Source organism: Harpia harpyja, unplaced genomic scaffold, assembly GCF_026419915.1.
Source record: "Harpia harpyja isolate bHarHar1 unplaced genomic scaffold, bHarHar1 primary haplotype scaffold_52, whole genome shotgun sequence".
NCBI lineage: Eukaryota > Metazoa > Chordata > Aves > Accipitriformes > Accipitridae > Harpia > Harpia harpyja.
In genome coordinates this window covers 1,297,538-1,308,604 of record NW_026293413.1, presented here as the reverse complement: position 1 = coordinate 1,308,604, position 11,067 = coordinate 1,297,538, and the positions used below count along the sequence as shown (strand labels likewise).

The following is an 11,067-nucleotide window of genomic DNA, read 5'->3' as shown; positions in this document are numbered from 1 at the left end:
CCCCTCCAAGCTATCATTATGCTTCTCTTGAGTTAAATACAAGAAGTTAGCTCCACTGGTACATTCATCCACAAGAACGTTAACACCTCCAACTTCATAGACAACCATAAATTATTTCTGTCAATAGCAAATTCCTAAACATAGTACAACACTCTATGAAAGAGAAAAAGAATGCACATAATCAGCAGTTCCCTTTTTGACTAGAAAATTAAAATCTCTAACAGCAGATAAGCCTGAACTAAACATCAATCAAATCTGGACCCCAAATGGGGTATGGCTTATGATATGCCACATGTCTGGACTTGACTCTTGAAAGCAATCATGCACTTAAGAAGATTTGAGGTTGTTATGCAGAGGTTTAACTAGAGTCTTGGCACCTTAATTTGGGACATGAAAGGTATTTGCACTACAGTACCAGGTGCAGTAAAGGAAACTGGCCTTGCAGTTTGATTCCAACGCCGCATCCACAAACAAAATGAGGCTGCTACGTTTGAGGAACATGGATGGAAATCTCACCTGCCATCCCGAAGTTACGCTGTGGCATTTCGTCACCTCTTGTCACTTTCCTCAGGCTTGGTAAATCTTTTGCAGAGTCCGAGGCAAAGGCCCATAGCTTTTTCCTGTTTGTAACAGCAGATGTCTGCGTTTTCGCAGCTTGGTTTGCTGTGAGGCACCACTTGTACCCTTGATTTGCCTTCATACATGCATCCTTGTACTAGAAAAGAAAAGGAAAATTGCCAGTCATGCCAGTCATTATACTATCCACAGGGCAATGGAGTGCACTGCTTGTAAGAGGACTTAATACAGTAAATAATAATTAAATATCTTGATTTTTTTAACAGTTTCGTCACGTGCTTAGAGTATGACCGCCAACACAACCTAACACGAAGAAATCTTAAGATAAGTAGAGCTGTATTTTAAAAAGTGGGGTTTCTCTTTCCTCTCCTGAGGGTTTATCACCCAGAGCAGGCTGAAGTTCTGATCCTGCAAACTGCTCCCCAGTGCTTGAATGCTCACTCTGGGAAACAAATTCTGTTGCAGGTACAATCTTTGTTTACTTTCTAGTTTGAATGAAATGAAAGCAGACATTTAGCAATAAAGGCAGCATGATGCTTCTTACCTTGCACTCCTTTTTCTCTAATAGATCTGTATCTTAGAAAATTTGAGTATATTCTTTCCCAAACCAGGCACTGAAAATAAACCACTACCAGTATCACCTCATTTGCAGCAACTTCTGATACATCATCCCAGTGTGCCTTCCAAAATGTGCCATGCTGCACAGCTGCACGAAGTAAACTGGGAACACTTAAAACTGTCTTTGGCCTGGAGCACACAGCACACATCTCTGTTGTTTGCTATATTCTTGGTATGAGGCAGCAAAATGAACAAAGCCAGGCTACACATAGGGGGGTAGGGGGAGAAGGTCTGGATCCTACACGGTTTCGGGGGGAGGGGGAAGGATGAGAACCTATTTTATTCTCAAAATGCAACCCTGATGTTTTCCAAATTCCTTGCTGACCAGACCAAGACAAGATTTTTGAATGTTAACGGCAATAAAAAGAGCACATTTCAGTGTTTTCAAGTGTGTTGCTGTGCAAGGCGGAGAATGCATGAATCAGAGGAACATGCCACACTTTCCTGCTACAGCTGTTTGCCTAACAACTGAGAGGGGAGCACAGCGCTGGCTGCTGTGGGAAGCGACCCAGTAAGGACCAGTGCTGACTGCAGGGAGGAAGAACCCAATACCTTCCCATGCCCTCAGTAGCTCTCAATGGCAGCAAACAACCAGAAGAGCTGTTTTATCCTGAAGCACATGGCAGGGCAGCTGCAGGAAGTTTCTGCCGTGATTGCACACCTTGCCACCCACCCAGCTGTCATCAGTGCCCGTTACGGCACAGAGAAACACCTACGTTTCATGCACATGCCTGCACAGAAATACACGCAGAGGGAAAAAATCCCTTGGGTGTCACATACAGAAATAGCACTGAAAACCTTGTCCTCTGACAGAGTCACTGCAGTGTCTTCCCAGATCAATAAGCAGCATGCCTTGTGGCAGGATCACCATCGCAAGCGTATCGCGTGCTTTCATCTCCATCTTAATCTATCGGCTGGCACTTGCTCCCTCCAGACTGTAGCCGGGATAAAAGCGATTCAGTTTACAAGAAGCACAGCACCGTGTGAGCCTGCTGTGCGAAGTCCTGTATTTATAAAAATGGCTATAAATAATAAAACTCTGCAGGGACCGCTGACCCACACAGAGGCTGTGTTTTCTGAAGAGGGCGTCTGCGTGAAACCTGCAAACCCAGGACTGCGACCCCCCTCACCCTGTCCCTTCTCTCCTTCCCTCAGCCGGGCCCGGCTCCAGCTTGGAGCCCCCCCCGGGCAGCCAGCAGGCAGGAGACACCCCCACGCCCGCCCAAGGGCCTCGCTCGCCTCACGGGCAGCCCCAGCCCTCCCCTCAGCCGCGACTGCAGAGAACAAAATGGCCGCCCGGCAGCCCCGTGCCCCAGGACTACAGCTCCCAGCATGCCCCGGGAACCTACATGGCCGCCTGGCAGCCCCGCAGGCCCCAGGACTACAGCTCCCAGCATGCCCCGGGGCACGCCTTCCTGCTGCCTGACCCTGCAGGGACACCATCCCCGGCCCGGCCCCGCCCCCCGCAGGCCCCATGGCCGCCTCCCCGGGGGAGGACGAGGACGAGAAGAAAGAGAAAGAGAGAAAGAGAAAGAGAAAGAGAAAGAGAAAGAGAAAGAGAAAGAGAAAGAGAAGAAGGGGGGACAGAGCGGCAGAGAGAGGTGGGACAGGGAGCAGGAGAGTGGGACGGAGGGGAAGGGTGAGAGGAGAAAGGCAGGGAAGAGAGAAAGAAAGGGAGAGGCAGGGACAGAGAGCAAGGGAAGGACGGGAAACAGCCCAGAGAGAGTGAGAAAGAGAGGGATGCGGATCAGGACAAGGAGGGGCAGAAGGACAGAACAGCGATGGCCTCCAGGATGGAGACGGCGGAGGAGCGGAAGGGGATGGGGAGCAGGACGGAGGCCCAGAGAGAAGAGAGAAGGCCCAGCCAGCTGAGCAGGGGATACAGGCAGGAATGAGGGGCCAGGCTGCGGGAGAGAGAGGAATGAGGAAATACAGACAGGGAGCGAGACAGAGAAAGAAAGAGAAAGAAGAAAATAGTGATGGGTTAAAGAGAGAGAGGGAGGAATTAAAAAATGGGGGCAGGGAGCCAGACAGAGCACGATGGGGAGAGACCCAAAATGGCAATTCTGGGCAACTGCCCCCGTTTCTTGAGCACTCCCCAGGAACTGCATCACCGGGAGCCTCGAGGAATGTGCTGCCTGCCAAAGCCCTGCCCTGGGCCCAGTCCTGTGCCCTAATATTATTGACAAGCATTGCCTTCACAGTGGCCAGGACTGAGGGTAAAAAAGGACAGCTGGGGGGAAAAATATCACCCACTGGTTTTGGGGTTGTTTTTTTCTGCTTGATGGTTTTGCTTTTAAAAAGAATACTGTTTAAGCTCTAAATACACACTGCAAGGAAAAAGGAACCAGGCGTACCAGTCTGGACACATTTAAAGCCTGAACCCATTCAACAGCTGCACCAACCACCACTGGCTCCTGCTGCCCACACTCCACCGCCTGCCTGCAGGTACAGGCAGCTGCCCTGTTTCTTGAGCGTTCCCCAGGCACGGCAGCACCAGGCAGCTTAAAAACCGCGCTGCCTGCAAAAACTTGAGCACAGCTGAATTCTGGTCAATTTTTCTTCTTTTTAGGCTGGGTTAAAGACTCCTCCATGGAGAGATGGCTCAGGACCATGCCAGGGCCAGTGGCACTGCTTTCTGGATCCCGTGGCGGCGATGGGCAAAGGAACGGGTTGTCAAATCCCGGGCCTGGGTACGTGTGTGGGTTTTCAGGGTCGCCCCTGCCTGATTTTTCCCAGCGAGCCCCAGGCAGTGCCAGCCCCGTGCTGCAGCCCCGGGGCTGAGGCTCAAGGAGCCGGGCATTTCCGCAGGCGCTGCATCCTGCCGGGCCCCACCGCCAGCTGCTGGCTGCCCTGGGCTTCCCCCTGTTCTCTCCAGCTCTGCTTTCTGCCAGCGCCGGGGGCACCCCAGAACAGCCTGCCCGCTCCCCACAGCCCCACTGCCATCCGCGTCTGCAGCTCATGCGTGGTGTCCACGTGCCACAGCTGATTTGGGGGGTGGCAGGTCTCTTTTGTGGCAGCCTGGGAATGGGGGCAAAGCAAACCCCATCCCTCCCTTTCGATCTTTGTCCCCAGGGAGACCCAGTGGAGAAGTACCACACGCTGGAGAGTGTCCTTCAGGGAGGTGACAGCCGATTGCAGAGCAACGCTGAGAGCTGCCTGACAGCAAAGGCGCGCGGTGGCCATGGAGGAGCCCAGGTGAGCTGGTTCTCTTGGAGGCCAGCAAAGCAGCCTTCCTCCGCCCCTGGTTTTGTGAGGTACAGAGCAGTGCAGAGATGTCTCTCAGGCATCCAGGCCTGAGGAGGGTTTCCCAGTGCCCCCGTGAGAGATCCTGCTCCCAGGCAGCATCTCCCCCTAGAGCTGAGGCCGTATCTAGCCCCCCGGAGCTGGGTACGGCTGCCCTGAGGGGTCTCGCAGGGAGGACGGGGTCATCCGCCTGCTGGCTCTGACACAGAAATGATGAGCTGCAGCCCCGTGGCCATGGTTGGCCGGCTCAGCGTCTCCGAGTGCCTTTCTCCCATGGAGCGTTTAAGCCAGGCACTTTTTCAGAGTGTGATGGATGATGTGAAGATGGATGCTGGTGATGTCCTGGTGGCTCTGTCCCACTGCCACTTCAAAGTTGTGATGTGTGAGATCTGGGGCCACCTGCAGGCTCTGGCGGAGATGTCCAGGGAGTTTGTGTTCCATTTTTTGATATCTTAGCGCTACAATGTGCTGGGGTTATGGTATGCTAGCGTTGCAGTGTGCTAGGGCTGTGGGATGGCAGGATTACAGGATGCCAGAGTTCAGGTGAGTTAGGATTAAAGCATGTTACTGTTACGGACCGGCTGTGGGTTTGTTGGCCCTGGGTTCTCGGAGTTATGTTATTTTTGCCTTGTCTTGTGTCCTGGGTGGTGGGTTTTTTTTTTTTTTTGCTATTCCTTTTTTATCTTGTTTGTCTTTTCAGGGTTTGGATAGGGGCCTTTGGTTTGTGTATGTTTCTTCTGGCTGGTTTTTTTACTGTTCCGGTGGTTTGTGTTGCGTTTTCTGTCTCAAAACCACCATTTGTGGTCTGATATGTCTGACCAGGTCAGACAGTGTTACTTCTGGTGCAGTCTGACTCATTTCCAATGAGTCAGGAAGTTGGTAGGTAGGTAGGTACGGAGGCCTTGGAGTCAATTGCCAACAACTACCAGATGGCTAACGGGCACCTATCCCACTCATCCCTCCACAATTCTGTATTGCTGCGGACTTTACCAGCCATTGTCGTGGACTCTGAGCCTGTACTGCAGTGAAGTCAAGGCAGGTAGTGAAAAAAAAAAAAAAAAGAAAAAAAAAAAGAGTGCTTTTCCAAAATATTTACAAGATTGGAAACAACAGATGGCTGTGGGCAGGTGGGAATACAGAGAAATGGGCAGTATGCATCTGGATTTAGGGTTTGTTCTGGGATTTGGGCAATGCTACCAGGCCTAAGGGTTATTTCGGGTTTGGGGGGTGCCGCTGGGTTGAAAGCTGTTGAAAGCAGCATCTGCTCCAGTGGAAGCAAACCCTGTCCCTGCAGCAGTGCATGTCGTAAGGTGCTGCACACCAGCGTGGTCATGCTGCACTCTCTGGATGGTTGTTTCAGCAGCTTGGGTCCCCGGCTGGCCACCCTTGAGAAGAGCTGGGGTGCCACCCTCAGGTGTTGTTAACTTACCCGGTTTGAGGTGAAGTCATGTCTCTCATGTTTAGAATACTTCAGGATAGTACAAACCATGCTGTCTGCTCTGCCTTGGTAGTCAATGATGTGTTTCTGTTTATAGTTGAATTGCCTTATTCCTTCTTTTGAATCTCTGATGCAGATCACTCAGGGCCATTGATCGAGGCTGATTTTTGAATTGTGCCTGCTGTTTTGCTTGGCAGTGCTGCTCCACTACTGCTTGCAGGGGTAGCCATGGAGGAAAGAGGCTTTAGGAAATCCCTTCCCAAGTCCAGCTAAAGCTCAAGAGGTTTTCTGCCAGTGGAGTTGCTGTGGCACTTGCATCACTTGGCAAGGTCTCTAACTTTCCTTGGGATCACCTTCGTTTCTGCTCTGTAGGAGATTGCTGGCAAGCACTGAATTCGCCCAGCCTGTGCTCCTGTTGAACCGTCTTGTTGCTTTTTGTCGCAAAGCAGTTTGTCAGAAAATGTCTGGTGAACGAGGCTTGTAGTGATAGTTCGCTCTCTGGATATTCAGGAACGGGAGAGGGATGTAAGTTAACGTTTTTAAGCGGGATGGAAACAGCAGCTTGAATTTATTAAATGTTTTGGCACGCGTCAGAGTAGCTCTGATAGTGTCATAAGTTTGGACAAAGGTCCAGGAGCTGACTGTGGTGAATAATTAGAAGTAATTTATTAAGCAAGCGGTAAATAGGCAAAACAGCGCTGGGCGGCCGGGGAGCCACTGCTCTACCTACGGCTCGCAACCCCCCTTCCCGTAGCCACAGTTCTTATAGTTCTCTATTTCCGGTATCTGTGTCATTTTCGGTACACGTATCTTCCTTAGTGTACTCCGCATCTGCGCCGATCTGTTGCTAGGGGGGTCTTTTTCTGCCTTCTGGCTTCCTTGGTGTACTCCGCATCTGCGCCGATCTGTTGCTAGGGGGGTCTTTTTCTGCCTCCTGGTGATTGCTGGGATGAAGGCCCCCAAGTCTTCCTCCTGCGACTGCCCTGTGCCCCTCACTTGACACATGCGTGTTTTATTACCTTTTATAGGCCCCAAGTCTTCCTCCTGTGACCACCCTGGGCCCCTCACTTGACACATACATGTTTTATTACCTTTTGTATAAACACAAGGCTTGCACAAACATTGTTTACATTACCAGTTATCTGTAGTTAATGCAAGACCCCCTCCTTCCTGTTTTAAGGCCGACATCTGGTTTGGTTTTTTTTGTTTTGTTTTTTTTTTTACTAACATGAGCAAGATTTGATTAACAAACGCTTATCTATTATCACAGTCCCCCCTCTTTCTTTTTCCCATTTTGTTCATCAAATCGTCTCACTGCTTCTTTTGCTCTTTCTAAGATAGGGGCTTCTTCAATTTGCAATTTGCCCTCTCTAAGTTGTTCATATTGACTTCTAATTAGCATCAACTGTGCTGCTTCCAACCTCCCCTTAACTATGGTGATTAATCTATTAAAAATGCATGGTCCAAAAGTAAGTCCTAAAACTAACAAAATGAGCGGCCCAGCTATCGTTGATAATAAGGTGGTGAGCCAAGGGGAGTGATTAAACCACGATTCGTACCAACTTTGCTGCATTTCTCTTTCTTTTTTCCTTTTTTCTAATCCCTCCCGGAGTTTAGTCATGGTGTCGCGAACCACCCCTGTGTGATCTGCATACACACAATATTCTTCTCGAAGAGCAGCACACAACCCCCCTTGTTGTAAAAACATTAGGTCTAGTCCTCGTCTATTTTGTAGGACCACTTCAGATAATGACCTTAATGAGGACTCTAGAGCACTAATAGATTTTTCAATCTTTACTAAGTCTTCGTCTACAGCTACCCTCAAGGCTCGGAATTTCTGATCTTGTTGGATCAGTGAGGCAATACCAGTTCCTGTTCCAGCTGCCCCTGCAGCCATTAACAGGCCTATAGTTAACGCCGTAAAAGGCTCTCTTTTTTGTAAGTGATGTTCCCGTACAGTGTGGTAATCGTATACAAAGCTCTCTGGATGGTAAATTATCTTGGGGACGATTATCACTTGTATGCAGTACTCATCTGTTTCATTAAACACTTTTAGAGATAAAGAAGGGGTAATTCCAGTTTTAGAACAAATCCATTTAGTATTTCTTGCGGGTATCAGCCAGTCTGCTGGAGGTTTCCCTTTTAGTGAGGTTTTGACTCCACATAAGTGATCTTTTTCTAATGGGATTTTTCCCAGGCATCTACCCTTTCCGGAGACTTGGGATAAAGTTATTCCCTGCTTTTGTCCCATTTCTTTTCCCCATAGGCATTGGGCAGGGTTTGAACCATTGATTCTTTTAAATCTAAAGGTCACTCCCATGGCTTCATAAAACGGGGGTTTGATGCCATAGCAGAGCCAGCAATGTTCAGTTAGATTTGGACTAGTGGCATTGAGCACTTGGTAGCTTGCTTGAACAAGCTTCCACAATGAATTATCTTCAATTTTCTCTTGCGGCTCGTTCTCTGGAATAGAGGCGACATTAATTACCCCTGTGGCAGCATTATCCTTTAATTCCTTTAATTCTTTTGTCTCCTTTTCTCTTGCAAGTACTGAGTTGGGGCCGACTCCTATGGGATCATTTGGTAAAACTTCTTTCCTGATCAAGATCAGACCCCCTTTATCAGTTCCTGTTTCCCAATATCGCATTCCCCAGGTTCTACCTACTATCCACCCAGGATCTGAAGGGTTGGATACATTTATATATATGTATTCACAACTCCCAAGCCAATAGCCGATTGTCGCACCAGCAGAGTCGCGTTGAGGTGGCGTGCATCCAGGGGGCCCCCAACCTACTGTTATATGAGGATCCTTGCCTCCCCCTGGTTGCCAATCTGAGGCGACAGTTTCACATCCCCAATAAGCACAGTAATATTCATTCGGATAGTTACAGTATCCTTTCCCAGGGTTTGAATTGGGACAAAAATAAAATCCCAGACTGGGGTGGCATGGTTTTCTGGGGACTAATTGACAGAGAGTGGGAGTAAAACTTGGGGCTCCTGGCGTAGTTATGATTTGGATATTTTGTTGGTCCTCCCACCTGCTTAGAGTCCATTTATAGGGTTGATGTGCGTATTTGTGTTCCCCTTGAGAATTTCCCAGATACAATAGCAGCAATAAAAATACCAAAATGCGTCGGGATTGTGGAGTATGCTTTTGGCCAATTGTATTCAATGGATTTGATATCTGTGGTGAAGTGTATGCCGTGTTGTTGCCATTTGGGTTGGAATAACGGCTGTAATCACCAGGGGATGTTAAGCTTTTAGCCTGAGAGTCTGGGCTAACATCGAGGCAATTCATCCAATGCTCTTGTACCATCCCATTCTTTGGGCTCTCGGTTTCTCTTCCCCACCTTTTTACTCCTCTGCCTCGCCCGTCTACTCGGTTGCTTCGAGCAACGGGGTGTGCCATCTTCTCGGCAGCAGGGGTATTCTTCAGGGGTTCTTGTACCGATTTTTTTTTTTTTTTTTTTTTTTTTTAACTCCTGGTGAGTCGCATGTATTCCCTTTAAGGCTTCATGGCAACACACTTGAGTAATTTCAACTATATAAGGAATGGGTTCATTGGGATAGTAACAATATTTTTCGGGATTTATACCTAAGCTAAAGATTTCCCACCACTCTCTGGACCACTCTTTTAGTTGTTCTGTTGAGACTTTTACTTGTAAGGCCAATTCAGTTAAATTCCTCTCCTTTTCCCAGCACTCTCTATACACCTCTCTCGGGGGCTCCCTTTTATGGCAATGGGTCCACCACTGTTCCCGACACACTTTGCAAGCATAGTATACAAAAGGGTAACGGTTACAGTCAGGGTTCACACAAGTAATAACTGATGATATCATCAGTGCATGTGTAGTCCAGACCGACTCACGGCCTCACTTATATTGTTTACCCATACAGCAGTTACGTTCTGGTTCATTCGTGTCCTTTTCTCAGGGTGATTTTTAAATCGCCAGGTTGACTTGTCACCTTCCAAGAGGGGTCTGTGATGGGTCCCTTCACTCGGCTAGCGTGGGTCCATCCTCGTTCAGCTGTTCGGACGGCAGTCTCTGTAGTAAGTAAAACAAGAAACGGACCCTCCCAGCGAGGAGTCAAGGATGATTCTTTCCAGGTTTTTATAAGTACTTTGTCTCCGGGTTTTATGGAGTGTATTGAAATGTCCAAAGGGGGTCTTTGGACCATCATTCCCTTTTTCCTAAGTTCTTCTCTCCTTCCCATTAATTGTACAATATACTCCTGTAAATAACCGTCTTCAATTCTAGGATGATCTATAGGGAATTCCAAGTCATAGGGCATCCCATATAGCATTTCGAAAGGAGAGATTCCGATATCTGTTCTAGGTTGGGTCCGTATGTTTAGTAATGCTAATGGTAGGCATTTAACCCAAGATGTTTTCGTTTCTAGCATGAGTTTGGTTAATTGTTTTTTTATTTCCCCATTCATTCTCTCAACCCTTCCAGAGCTTTGAGGGTGCCATGGAGTGTGGTATTCCCATTTAGTTCCCATTGGTGCTAACGCTTCTCTGACTACTCGCGAGACAAAATGTGGCCCTCTGTCTGAGTCTATTACTTCTACATTCCCGTACCGAGGGATAATATGTTCTAACAATATTTTTACTACATTGTGTGCTGTGGCTTGAGCAGTCGGGAAGGCCTCCACGTAGTGTGTTAAGTGATCAATTATTACCAACAAATACTTATATCTACCAACTTTGGGTAATTCTGTGAAATCTACTTGAATCTTTGCAAAGGGTCTCTGGGCCATCTTTCGACCCCCTGCAATTCTTTCACGGATTTGTTGTTTATTTACTCGTTGACATGTTAAACAGTCACCTACGATTCTTTTAGCTATATTATAGACTCCAATACATATGTATTTGGTGGCAAACTGATCCGCTAAAGCTTGTACTCCCCAATGAGTCATTTGGTGAAATCCCTTCATCACCTTCCATGCCAGGAGCTTAGGTAGCACCTCCCTCCCATCAGGCAGTTCCCATTTGCCTTCCTTCTCATTAATCCCCATTTGGGCCAACTTTATCTTTTCCTGATCTGTAAACCTTAATTCCTGCTGGTTCTTAGGGTGGGGGTCACTCTGTTTACTAACTTTAACTGGCAACAAAGCTGCCCACTTTGCCTCTTCATCTGCTAAATTATTCCCCCTTATCTTGGATGTTAATCCTCGTTGATGACCCT

At 48.2% G+C, this 11,067-nt stretch overlaps 1 long non-coding RNA gene across 2 annotated transcripts; it reads right to left on the bottom strand.

Annotated features, from left to right (window-relative positions):
• LOC128138508 (uncharacterized) lies at positions 1-2,170 on the bottom strand. 2 transcript variants are annotated; one of them, XR_008234045.1, is made up of 3 exons: positions 1,993-2,170; positions 517-715; positions 1-86 (listed from the first exon to the last, which is right to left on the bottom strand). It is a non-coding gene; the product is annotated as an uncharacterized LOC128138508 (long non-coding RNA). The 2 variants fall into 2 exon arrangements; XR_008234046.1 differs by lacking the exon at positions 1,993-2,170 and adding an exon at positions 1,747-1,979.
• Positions 2,171-11,067: the final 8,897 nt, after the last annotated feature.